The sequence below is a fragment of the Mirounga angustirostris genome, unplaced genomic scaffold, assembly GCF_029215605.1.
Source record: "Mirounga angustirostris isolate CCGP_5_RB_7025 unplaced genomic scaffold, mMirAng1.0.hap1 SCAF_5, whole genome shotgun sequence".
NCBI classification, from domain to species: domain Eukaryota; kingdom Metazoa; phylum Chordata; class Mammalia; order Carnivora; family Phocidae; genus Mirounga; species Mirounga angustirostris.
The window spans coordinates 81311705-81325353 of NW_026991713.1; the positions used below are offsets into that span (position 1 = coordinate 81311705).

At 36.6% G+C, this 13649-nt stretch overlaps 1 long non-coding RNA gene across 1 annotated transcript; it reads left to right on the top strand.

The window, feature by feature from the left end:
- The first annotated feature begins 2479 nt into the window (after positions 1–2479).
- On the top strand, positions 2480–8250 carry LOC135364337 (uncharacterized). The gene is made up of 3 exons (XR_010411216.1): positions 2480–2703; positions 3387–3559; positions 8070–8250. It is a non-coding gene; the product is annotated as an uncharacterized LOC135364337 (long non-coding RNA).
- The last annotated feature ends 5399 nt before the right edge of the window (positions 8251–13649 follow it).

Sequence of the window (13649 nt, forward strand, 5' to 3'; positions counted from 1 at the left end):
GAGGTTGCCATGAGTTAGAGGGAGGGAAGGACAAAGAGGCAGAGCAAAGAAGATTTTTAAGTTAGTGAAATTATTCTGCATGATACTATAATGGTAGATACATGTCATTATACATTAGTCAAAACCCGTAGAATGTACAACACCAAGAATGAACCCAGAATGTAAGTCATTCTGTTGAGGGCAAAAGTGATGTGGCCTAAATACATGGTCTCTGTTGGTAATTTGAACTCAGAAATTTTTGGAATTCCTAATGATAGATCATTCCCCAAGCCAGTATCCCTAAAAACAATTTCTTCTGCCAAGGCTTTGACAGGCACAGGGTAAAAGAACCAAGGTATTCTCTTTAGCAAGAACTTGGAGTAATGATACCTTCATTGCTGATCTGCAACAAATCCTTTGGATATCACATAAGCAAGTAGTAAAGTTAATCTCTTATGAAAATTAGGAAGTCTAACAGGTTCTATTCTTGCCTGAATAAGAGAAAATTCCACTTGCATATGTACCCAGCATAAGGATTTTCCCCAGAACGTGTTCACCAGAGACCACAGCACTCCATTCTTTTGCACATAGCAAGGATTATTAAAGCAGAAGAATGTTAACATGTTTGATGAAGTGGCCCTAGGCATCTGTCTAGCCGTAGAATAGCTTCAGTAACTCCCATGGAGGAGTTCTACATAACATGGGCCCCTGCTATGCTACCAGACAATAATTGTAGACAGTAAGGCTACATCACTAGATAAATTAACCTGCTATACAGAGTTTCATTTATTTATCTCCAATACATTAAAGACTAATTGCTGGGCACCTGGGTGGCTCAGTTGGTGTAGCGACTGCCTTCGGCTCAGGTCATGATCCCGGAGTCCTGGGATCGAGTCCCACATCGGGCTCCCGGCTCAGCAGGGAGCCTGCTTCTCCCTCTGACCCTATCCCCTCTCATGCTGTTTCTCTCTCTCTCTCTCAAATAAATAAATAAATAAATAAAATCTTTTTAAAAAAATAAATAAAGACTAATTGCTAACATTATGTTTGTTAGATAACACTTGTTATAACCCTTCCTGATTTGTACATATTAAATCTATTTCTCTTTCTTTTAATAGCAATCCTGGTTAATCTCTACCTTAAAAATAGATATTCATGCTATGCACTATGGCAAATCCTCAATTCAACTAAATTTCATTAACAGACAATGGTTCTTTGTGCAGTTGCTCAAAACACGATCTCCTGATGACCTACCAAGTTAAGACAAACTCTGTGGAATGACCTTCAAAACTAGATTTGTCTCAAACTACTTTTACAAATTTTTGCCCATGTGTTTTTTTCTCTCCTTTTTATCCTTCTGGCAACCAAATTGGACCCAACCCTGTTTCTGAACAGAATTTTTCCCATTGGTCTTGTTCTCCTCTTGCCCATGCTCCTTCTGTTACATTTGCACGTCGGAAATATGTATCCTTTAAATTAATTATCAGTTCTTAAAGCATTTTCTGATACTTCCAGTTAAATGGGAAATCTCCTTTATATTATTAAATGCCTTGTACCTATTCCTATAAAATTAACATTTTGATTTATCTTTAAAATTTATATACTTCTAGTGATACTATAAGCTCTATTAGAGTAGGAATTATATTTCGCTTGCCTTTCCACTAATGATAAATTATACAAAGTAAAATCTCAATATATATTAGAAGTGAAATGAATTAAATTTGACATATTTCCCTGACTAGGCCTCCACTTGTACGTAACTTTTTCTCATTTCCATGTGTTGCCTTGAGGAATAGTACTTACATTGTACAAATTTAAAAATAAATACAGAATTTGGCATTTCCCCCTCCTTTCTCTCTTCCTGTGATGATGAATATTCGAAGATGTTAATCCTTGTGAAGGTAAAACTTTGATGGTGTCCTTGGAAATCAAAGTCCTTTGAAAGATGTTCCAAACATACGATTGTCTTTCTTTACTATTGGAAACAGATTTGAGGGTCAGAAAGGTGTTATCTCCATTTAAAAAAAAATGATATATTTGGAATCAAGTATAGACTAGTCTAGCGTAAAAACAATTCCTTTTTCTTTCCCTGTAGCCATCATAAATAACATTCTCATTTCTGATAAATTACAAAGTTTCTGCTTTTGAATTTGTCTGAATACACGTAATCTTTCCCTCTTAGAGCAATAGATTGAATTTGTCTAAATGTTTCTAAGAGTTCTATGTACTTGGTCTTATTGTGGCAGAAGTAGATAACTACTAATTACAGATGCTGCTATTGTTATGCTCAAAAAAGAAAGAAAGGAAAGAAAAAGAACCCCTCTGTTTTAAAATTTGCTTGGACTGAGTGCATGGACTCCATTTCCCGAAGTGTAGAGTGATACAGCCCACTACATAAATAATGAAAGTTACTGTAAAACCTGTGTCCCGCTAACACTCCCTTGATATTAAACAAGGGCAGTTCTGTCTTTTAAAATACTAACCCGTTTATTCTTATAACATTCAATCTCTTCTAGGAATTTCAACTGCTTTTGAATTTATAGATTGTTTCGGATTATTCACAGTAAGTGGCCTGTTTCTCTCGGAGTTTCTTTGAATTGAGAAGCCCCCCGGGGAGGCCAGAAGAGAAGAGAAAGGAAACAAGCCTGACTCACCATAGTCTAGTTAGTTTACAGTTTAAAGTGAGTAATCGAGCCGTGTGACCAGCAGCGTGACCTTCAACTAGTAAGTGCTCCTTATGGATTTACAGTTAGGAGCCTTTTAATTTGTGCTCTAGTCTTATCCAATATAAGGCTTAATTAATCCCTCTGTCTTTTTGCAGCCTAACTTAGGACAATCATACTAACAAATTTAGAGGTGCTATGTCAATTTAATTAATCCATGCTCCGCTGAATTTCAGCATTCAAATATATTAATGTACTGATTGATCTTGTTCTTTTTTTTTTTTTTTGGTGGCGATTTTATACACACACACACAAACACGCACATCTGATGTCTGTATTATTTTCACTGAGTCACAAAATTTCACTCTGACATGGTTTTACTCTTTATTTTAAAAGACAAAGTGCTGAAAAGTTTAGAATAATGCTCTTTTTCCCTTTGCCCACAATAAAACTAATGTGAAAGAAGAAATATAATTTTGCCTTAAATAATTATATTAACTAATGGTCAATTAGTATAAAAATATTAAGTCCCAGTCACTCAAATGGCAAGAATTACCTCTGCACTCAGCTGCAGAGGCTGGTGCTCAGTTTCACTGGAAGGAAATTGGTATTAGTGTCATGTTGTAGGAGTATCTACTAATTTTACATAGAATTACCTGTGTAAGTAATTCTGCTGCAGAGACAAAAAAATAACAATGTATGAATATCAAAGCTTTAGGAATATTTATTCTTCATTTTCTCCAGGTTGAGTAACAGTCTGTGTTTATGATCTGTGTACCTCGGGGGAGATTAGTAATATTTATTGAATACTTTCAAAGTGCTTGGAAATAATGGTCAGAGAAGAACATAAGAGAACACGATCCCTGTGTTCAAATGTCTCTATTAAAAGGAAACAAGATCTTTTGAGGCTGCTCCAGGTATGTTCACTTAATGTAATAGTGTTTCTGTAAAGATATATGTAGATATATAGTTCTGCAGATTGAATCAGGTTTTTTTTTTTTTATTTGTTTAAATGTAATCCTCAAACCTGCTTTACAATAGTATTCTGTCCAAGCAGAGAACCTTAAGACTTGAGAATCCAGTGATGGAAAGTCTTTTCAAGGTACACAGAACAACTGCTTCTATCACAGCTCTCCTGGTTCTGAGAGGTGTGGTAGATTTGAAAAGAAATCATGAAATTATCCTAATTGGCTTCAGAAAACAGCCTTGAACTGAGTGAGCCACCCATCTTACATTTCTGAAAGTCAACATTTGTTTTGGTGACACTAGACATGGGGGCACTCCATGGGTAAGTGGTAGTTAAGCACCTGTCAGGTGGATGAGTTGCTTCCTGCCAGCTTTTATGCGTTGGCTTCCTCTGTCACTAAAATCCACTGTGGTGATGGCCATGGCTATCTCCACTTCTCCAAGAGAAACTGCTTGAGCAATAGCAACCAAAGTTGGGAGAGGAGTAAAGTTAGAACCACTTTCTCCAAAAGGTGGCCAACTATGGGGCATCCAGTATGGTTTCATGAACTCCTCCTTAAGTCAAAATGCATGTTATAAAACTAGATGTCTTTTAAGAGCACAGGAATGTGTGCTTGGATGTAGATTCCCTTCTCACCATTTGGGGGTCGAGGTGCCCTGTCTCCCTTCCTACTTGTGGTAAGAAGGATTTAGCTGTATATTGAAAAACCTCTACGTCTCTATAAGGAGTACTCCCACTTCTTCCAGTTTAGACCCTCACTGATAGGCTATGGATGTTGAACAAGAAGAAGGGGACAAGGCTGAATGGGATCCCCAAAGATTTAGCTTTCATAAATGAGACAAGTCAATGCATCCTCTATTTGTATCTTCTATTTGAGATAATAGCATTTTCCCTGAGTGGAAGAAGAAGGACATATTTTAAATATTCTTTGAGTTCTAGTCAAGTTTAATTAAAAAGACCTTTATCCTATAATTTTTTTTAAACTGGCGTCTTCTTGTATTTCCACTAAATGGAATTGGCTATGGCTACTTCCTACTTCCCTAAGCTCTGTAACAAGCAGGTATAAGGGAACAAACACTTATGTGTAGAGGAAAGTTTTGTGAGAGGGATAAACTTTTTGAAGAGGGATAATTTGATCACTTGAAGAAACTACCTAAAGGCAGACTTCAGGAATCTAGGTATGAAGTATCTGGAGACCTGGAAGTGGCGTCATCAGAAGAGACTGGTCTAAGCAGCGGATGAAGCAAGTGACAGAATCAGCAGAGGGCAGTGCTGTGATGAAAAGACTGAAGATTCAAAATGGACTCTAAACCACATACAAACGTTAATTCAAAGCGGATCATAAACATAGAGGCAAAATCTAAAACTACAAACATAGGAGAGAGTTTTTCAGATCTTAAGTTAGGTAAGATGTCTTAGGAGGGACACAATAATCATAAACCATAAAGGAAAATCTGATAAATTGGATTTCATCAATTAAAATCTTTTGTTCTTTGAAAGATATTGTTAAATAACTGAAAGGTCAAGTTGCAGACTGGGAGAAAATTTTTTTTTAATTTTTTTATTATTATGTTATGTTAATCACCATACATTACATCATTAGTTTTTGATGTAGTGTTTCATGATTCGTTGTTTGCGTGTAACACCCAGTGCTCCGTGCAGTACGTGCCCTCTTTAATACCCATCACAAGGCTAACGCATCTTCCTATCCCTCTCCCCTCTAGAACCCTCAGTTTGTTTCTCAGAGTCCATAGTTTCTCATGGTTCATCTGGGAGAAAATTTTTTAAAAAATTATATATCCAATGAAGAACTAATGTGCAGAGTACACAAAGAATTCTTTCTTTTTAAATTGAAGTATTGTTGACACACAGTGTTACATTAGTTTCAGGTGTACAACATAGTGATTTGACAAGTCTATACATTATGCTGTGCTCACCACAGCTCACCATCTGTCACCTACAGTGCTATTATAATTTTAATCTTTTTTTTTAAAGATTTTATTTATTTATTTGAGAGAGAGAATGAGAAACAGAGAGCACGAGAGGGAAGAGGGTCAGTGGGAGAAGCAGACCCCCCGCTGAGCGGGGAGCCCGATGTGGGACTGGATCCCGGGACTCCAGGATCATGACCTGAGCCGAAGGCAGTCGCTTAACCAACTGAGCCACCCAGGCGCCCCTATAATTTTAATCTTAATAAGAAAATAAACAACCTATTTTTTTAAATAAGCAATAGATTTACATAAGCATTCCCCCTAAGGAAAATATGCCGATGAAAAAGAGGCACATGAAAAGACGCTCAATATTATTATTTATTAGGGAAGTTAAAACCACACTGGATACCACTGCACACCAATTAAAATGATTAAACTGACAATGACTGACCATATTAAGTGTTGGCAGAATGCAGAGCAACTGGAACTTTCATACACAGTTGGTGGGAATGTAAAATGGTACTATCAGGAGGCAGTTGCTTATAAAGCTAAGTATGCATTTAATGTACAAACCAGTAATCCCATATCTAAGTTTTTACTGAAGAGAATTGAAAACATATGATTGCCCAAAAACTTGAATATGACTATTTATACTAGCTTTATTCATAGTGACCAGAAACTGGAAACAACCAGGTTCATCAGCTGGTGAATAGATAAACAAATTATAGTATATTTATATAATGGGATATTATTTAGTAACAAAAGGAACAAACTACAGATATATATATACAACATGGGTGAAAAAAGCCAGGCACATAAAACTGCATGCTATAAAATACCATTTCTATGAAATTCCAGAAAAGGCAAAACTATAGTGAAAGGAAAAAAAAAAAGAAAGAAAAAAGGTACCACCATAAGCCAGGCCATTAGAGCAAGAGGCATGATGGGACTTTGAGGAGTAATGAAAATGTTCTATATTTCAGTTATGGTGGTGGTTATATGACTGTATTAATTGGTCAAAACTTACCAAAGTATACACTTAAAATTCATTAACTTTACAGCATAGGAAATTATATTTAAATAAATCTGATTTTAAAAACTGACTTACAGGGGTGCCTGAGTGGCTCAGTCGTTAAGCATCTGCTTTCGGCTCAGGTCATGATGCCAGGGTCCTGGGATCGAGCCCCATGTCGGGCTCCCTGCTCAGCGGGGAGCCTGCTTCTCCCTTTCCTACAGCCCCTGCTTGTGTTCCCTCTCTTGCTGTCTCTCTCTGTCAAATAAATAAATAAAATCTTTTAAAAAAATAAAAAATAAATAAAAACTAACTTACAGTTACTGAATTTGAAAACAAAACCAGTAAATAAAGGAATTAAAAAGACCAGTAAAGACATTGTCATGCTTTAACTTGAGGGAGTTCACATACCGGAAGGAAAATATCATTTTCTCAACTAACTAAATGGACGGTCTTGGACAAATTGTATAACCTCTATGACCTTTAGTTGTCCCCAGACATAAAGTAAGGAGAGTCAACAAAGTGACCTTTCTTTATAGCTCTGAAATTGACAAAAGGTTTAGGTGTTTTTATATCAAGGATAACCAGTTTGAAGAACGTTTAATCAAGAATTTTAGTTCCATTTTATCAGGCTATATTAATAAAAATGAAAAAGGAAACTCTGATTTATGTAGTTTGACAGTATTTCAAAACAAGCTGAAATGGAAAGTTTGAATAAGCAAATACAGGAAAGAAAGTGGCTCCCTAAATAAAGTTTTCATATAAAAAATTCCTCTGATGTACCTCTATTTGCACAAGACTGTTTTAACAGTTCTGAGGATTAGTCACTATCAACACAGACCAGTGGAGTTTAGGGTATCAAAAACACATGGAGTTATTAAGTGGTAGACTTGAAAATATCCATTGGTGGTTGTCATTAAGAAAAAAAGAAACAATAGATGAAGTGTTAAAATGGTGGAAATATAACAGGGAAACCTTGTGTTTTAAGAACCACAATACTGAAATAACTTCAAGGGATTGGCTTACACTCAAACAGGAAATTGACCAAATCAACATTTGGCTTGAGATAATGAAGTGATAAAAGGAGCAGAGGGGGGAGCACAACTGTGCAGGAGAAGGAGGCAATGGAAGTTGTATGTTAAGCTACAAGGCTGTTTCTGAAAGTGTTTTTAATTAAACCTCTCCATTCACTGTTCTTGAAACTTAAATACAATACTGAATTAGTGCCTTTGGGAACAGGTATAATAAAAAAAAAAAAAAAAAGGAAAAAAGAAAGGAAGGGAGGGAGAAAAGGAGGAAGGGTAACAAATTGGACAAGCAAAAGCACCTCCATCTTTTCTAGAACAAATTCTACACTGTTTTTCTTTATTGATGGCCCTATTTCAGACAGTAACAAAGCAATTAAGAAAACAAACCTATCGTGAAAGCAGAGGAAGAAGGGACCAAATTGCACAAAAACAGCTAAAAATGAGTGCTGGCTGTGCCCTAATCCCTGCCTCCCCAATCTCTCTGACTAGGATTGAAGCTGAGTTCAGATCCGGAACCTGGTAATAGGAACTTGATTATTAGGAGGCAAAGCCTGGTAGCAAGACCCAGGACCACACCATATGAAGCAGTTAACCAATGAAGTCAACCAACAAGAGTTGAAAAAGTACATGAGGAGTTAAACCAACTGAGGCTTAGAGCCCAATATAGATTTAGTAGGTAAGCACAAACAGCCTAGGAGTGAACTAAGAAGGCTTTCAAAAGTTATATCAAAGCACATAAAAATGTTCTCTTTCTCTCTCTTCTCTCTTCTCATCCCTCTCTCTTCCCATAATTATTTATTTCCTTATCCTAATACAAAATGGAATTGACACAAATACAGATCACAGCAGGGCTCTAAATGGCATAGGGTATTTTAGTTTGTACATTGGATAGTCTTTGAAGTAATAAATAATAATAGCTAACATTTACAGAATACTTTCTATGTATCCAGCATTGTCTTAGCACTTTACAAAACAAAACAAAGCAAAAAAAAAACTTTGTAAGATAAGTACTGTTATCATCCCCATTTTATAATGACACAGTTTAAGTGACTTACCAGATGTCATACAACTTAAGAGGAAAGTGGCAGAGTAAGAATTAAAACCCAAGAAATCTGGCTCCAACTATTATTAACAACCATAGGCCAATGGAATAGCCTGAGAGGGATCCAGAACTAGAATGAAAACCACCTCTTAGCATGGAGATGATCCCTGGAAGAGCAGGCCCAAATACAGGTGCAAAGAGGAAGTTTAGTCCCATGGGTAGAGCATGGTGTCCAGAGGGTGTGGTGATATTTAACAGGTGGTGGTACAGTCCAGCAGTCAGACTCAAAGAGGTTCAGCCTGGGTTGAGGGGGTTCCAACAGATCGAGAAAGAGCATTGGGAGGAAATTCAGATAAGAAATTGTCAGTAGGGCCCCTGGCAGCCATTTCAGATGGCCCCCGTTCTAGAAGTAGAAATACTAGAAATGGCACCAAGATAGAATTCAAACAAAGAAAACAAGAATGGAACCCAGTTACCCTTATTGATGAGAATGAAGCCATCACCATGTTTGCACCAAGGCTCAACCTCCCCTGGGCTGCTCATAGCCAGTGACTGAGTACAGTAGGGATACCAAAGCAGACCATGTCCTGGGAGATGTGGGATTCTTTGACAGGCTGCTTTGGTTTGAAAAAGCCTTGCCTAACTTTCCTTAGATGTCATAGTAAGCTTCTACACAACACTTTTTCCTTCTTTTCTTCGCTAACCATCAGTTATGATCTAACACCCCCCCCCACCTTCCTCCTCATTTCTTTTTACAGATGTTTCCCCTAATAAAATCCTTGCACCTTTAATCCCATCTGGGTTTCTGCCTCTTGTAAGACCCAGACAAACAAAAACATCTTACATTTGTATAATACTATACAGTTTACAAAGCACTTTTACATATTTTTGCTCATTTGACCTTTCAAGAGTTTTGCAAGGTAAGCAGGGTAGGTACAATTATACCCATTTTACAGGTTTGGAAATTGAAGCTCAGAGAGATCCAGTGCTGTTGATTGTTGTGCAGCCTCTAAGGTGGCTCTTGACAATCCCTGCCTCCTGGTATTTACATCCTGTATATTCCCCTCCCCTTGTGAATAGACTGGACCTACTGACTGGCTTTTAATGAACAGAATATGACAGAACTAATGGATTGTCACTTTGCAGATTAGATTATAAAAGACCACACCTTCCATCTTGAGTGCTCTGCCTTGCTTTCCTTTGAATCATTTGCCCTGAAGGAAAATAGCTGCCATGTAGTTAAAGCAACCCCATGAGGAAATTCATGTGACAGGGTACCAAGGCCTGCCAACAACCATGTGAATTTGGAAATAGATCCTCCACCTTTACCCCCAGTCTAGCCTATGGCTGAGACCACAACTCCAGATGACAGCTTGACTGCAACCTCATGACAGACTTTGAGCCAGAGCTACCCAGCTAAGGCACACTTGGATTCTTGATCCACAGAAACGATGACATTATAAATGTTTATTATTTTAAACTGCTAAGTTTGGGGGTAATTTTTAAGTGGCAGTAGAAAACTAATAAATAGTAGTCAATGTTCAAAGTGAGTAAGTAGCAGAACACACCATTGAAACTTAACCCAAAGCTTTGTCTAGCTGTGTCATACTCTTATCTCTACCCTAAGTTGCGGTGCTACCTTTCTCCATTCTTTCTTTCTTTCTTTTCTTTTTTTTTTTTTTTAAAGATTTTATTTATTTGACAGAGGGAGCACAATCAGGGGGAGCTGCAGGCAGAGGGAGAGGGAGAAGCAGGCACCCCACTGAACAGAGAGCCTGACATGGGGCTCGATCCCAGGACCCTGGGATCATGACCTGAGCTGAAGGCAGATGCTTAACAAACTGAGCCACCCAGGTGCCCCTCCATTTTTCAACAAATAAATTTGACTCACTAGTTTTTGTTTTGTTTTGTTTTATGGTATGGTCTATTAAGCATTTTTGCTATGATAACAAACATCCCTCAAATTTCAGTGGCCTTCAACACTGAACATTTATTTTTGGTTCACGGGTCTGTCAGTTGGCTGTGGCTCTGCTAGACCCTTCCCAGGTCTGTTCAGGTCTGTTCTATATATCCTCAAATCCCAGACTAAAGAACCAAAGCTACAGGGGCTGTCTTTGTCCAGAAATGCTGTTATTAATGGTAGAGACAGGAATATAAGAGGCCAAATTAAATCATCTAAATATGTTTATAGTTTCTGCTCAGAAGTGTCATACATCATGTCCATTCACATCCCATTGGCCAAAGCCAATCAGTTAGCCAGCCCAACAATGTGACAGGATAGTACATGCTGCCTAGAAAGGCATGGGAAGTTACAAGGCAAAGAACATGGACTTACATTACGTGGGAGCTATAGGTGGGAAGAATAATATAATCTCCCACATATGATAATGAATGGTTATGAATTTAGATTGTATCAATGGTTGAAAAATTATTACCTAGAAATTTTAAAAATTAAAGCGTTAAGTATAATAAATTAGTCCCCTTAGAGTACATATGAAAACACCAACACTCACTGAAACCATTGAGCAGAAGGATAGAAAACACTAGATTGTCATTTGGAAAAGGAATTGGCAAAGCAGCCACGTTCAAAGTGCATGACTGTGGTTTAGTCATGATATCTTTTCAGTTATAACTTTTAGAGATGGGAAATTGAATTCTCAATACTACTCTCACTTAAGAGGTTTTTTTCTACTCTGTTTTTAAAATGGGCATGAAGTCCCATGGAGGAAACATGTGAGATCTCTTGCTTAATCCATGAAATGGTTACCACACCCTATCAACCCTGAATTGACCAGGAACATTATTAGAATTTCTGAAAAGTTGTTAGTGCTATCCCTTGAAGGAAAAAGAGAAAACGAAAAAAAAAAAAAAAAAGTGATGCAAATCTTCTCTCTCTCTCTCTTTTTTTTTTTTTTAACAACCAAACGTTCCGGTAATGATTTTCCACTCTTTGCCTATCTTAATGCTTTAAATAGATTCTAGGTTAAAAATAACTGCTAAAATAAAATAAGAAATAGGCAGCTAGCAAATTAGGAAGTAGGCAAAGCTAATTAAAATAATTCTAAAGACTATTGAAGGCACAGTCCTACTAGATTTTTTTAAAGAAATGTCAATGTTTCAACCTTTTCTAGACAGTTTTTTCACAGCTGATTTTGAGATTAACTTCAATGTCACCATCACATTTTTGAACAAAAATATCACAGCAATGATATGTGTTAATGTCTAGCAGTCCTGCTTATGCTTTGACCCTGGATAAAAAGTGACCTAATATGTACAGTGGCCGGAGAGGGGAAAAGTAAGGGTTTGAGGAACCAATGCAAAATTATTCTGCTACAAATAGCACTAGGAAGGAGGCATACACAGGGTGAGCTCTCTCTGCTTGCACCTGAGGCTGAGAGAGATGAACATTTCCAGGTTTGTATGAGCTTAATTTCCAACGTCAAGGTCAAAGTTTAGATCATCATTTAAAAAATTAATTAGTTAGTTAATAAATTAATTAGTTAATTAATTAATTTATGGTAAGAGGAATTGGAGAGTTCAGTTCTATTAGCTCCTTCCAGCCTCCAGTTCTTTCAGAGCTAGTTCATCTGGGTGGAAAAATACTTAGGTGCAATCTACCTGTTTATGCCCAAGGTTATAAAATTGCAGTATGGTTTTTAAGTCTGTTTAGCAATGTCTTAAACAATACAAGGAAAATATTATTCCCTGAATGTTTGTTATGTGGGTTGGTCATTTTTTTAAATCTTTTCTGTGGGTCCTTCCCCAAGTTATTGAATTCCCTAATTTTCTTTATATTTTTATTTCCTTTACGATTTTAACATTTTTAATTTCCCTCTCTCTTTCTCTCTCTCTCTCTCTCTATACACACACGCACACATTATGTTTCTCACACTTAACTAGCCATAAAAGCTGAAAAGCATTTTTATTTGTCGTACTTATCAGTAAATCAGGCTCTTTTTTTAAAACATAAATGTATAATGCAAGTAACTGAATTTTCTCTTTAAATATACTTTTTTTCTTACTTATGTACCTTATTTTTAATGTTGTAAGGGGCCTGCTCTGTAGATTTCAACATTAAAAAATGCCTCCTACTGTTTCTGTAACACAGTGAGATTGAGCATTGGGATGTTGACACTAAGGACCTCTCATAGATGTCATTAGGAATAGCACTTAAACACTGAACTTTTTATTAGATGAGCCCCATGTTAAATGAGATTAAATATGTTCTATTGAATATTCGATTCCATAAAAAGCCACATAGCTTACTATGTTAAAAACAAACAAACACTTGAGAGGCGCCTGGGTGGCTCAGTTGGTTAAGTGTGTGACTCCATTTCCACTCAGGTCATGATCTCAGGGTAGTGGGATCAAGCTCCATGTCGGACTCTGCACTCAGTGCAGAATCTACTTGTCCCTCTCCCTCTGCCCCTCCCCCAGTGCTCTCTCACTCTCTCTCAAATAAATAAATAAATAAAATCTTTTTAAAAAATTAACACTTGAATAATAGTTTAGAACTACTTTTAAATAGGTAAGTCCATATAGTGTTTTTGGAGTCTTTAATACATATATCTGTGGGGTACACAAACTCTAGGCCTTAATATCCTTGTAAAACAAGATCACTAACTTAAATGAACTTCAAGTTCTATTAATTTATTTACATATTTTCTGAAATTCACCAAACCATCTTTAGCAAGTCACATGAACTTCAATTACTTCTGCAAGATTTGTCATAGGAAGAATTATAATAAAACCTCAGATCTAAAAACTGCATAGATTAAGTAAAATGGTACATTTTTTAAAGGTATCTAAAACATTGAGAAATTGTATTCTGATATTTCTGGTTATGATTTCATTAATTAATATCTTGTTATACTTGAAGATACAGAAATTGTAATTTATGCCGTTCTAATTAAACACATTTAAAATACAAATAAATAAATGTAGTGCTATATACAACTTTGTGACTTATAAGGCCCACATGCTAGTTTATCATTCATACTTTTGTACTCCTTTTTCTTAACAGAAAA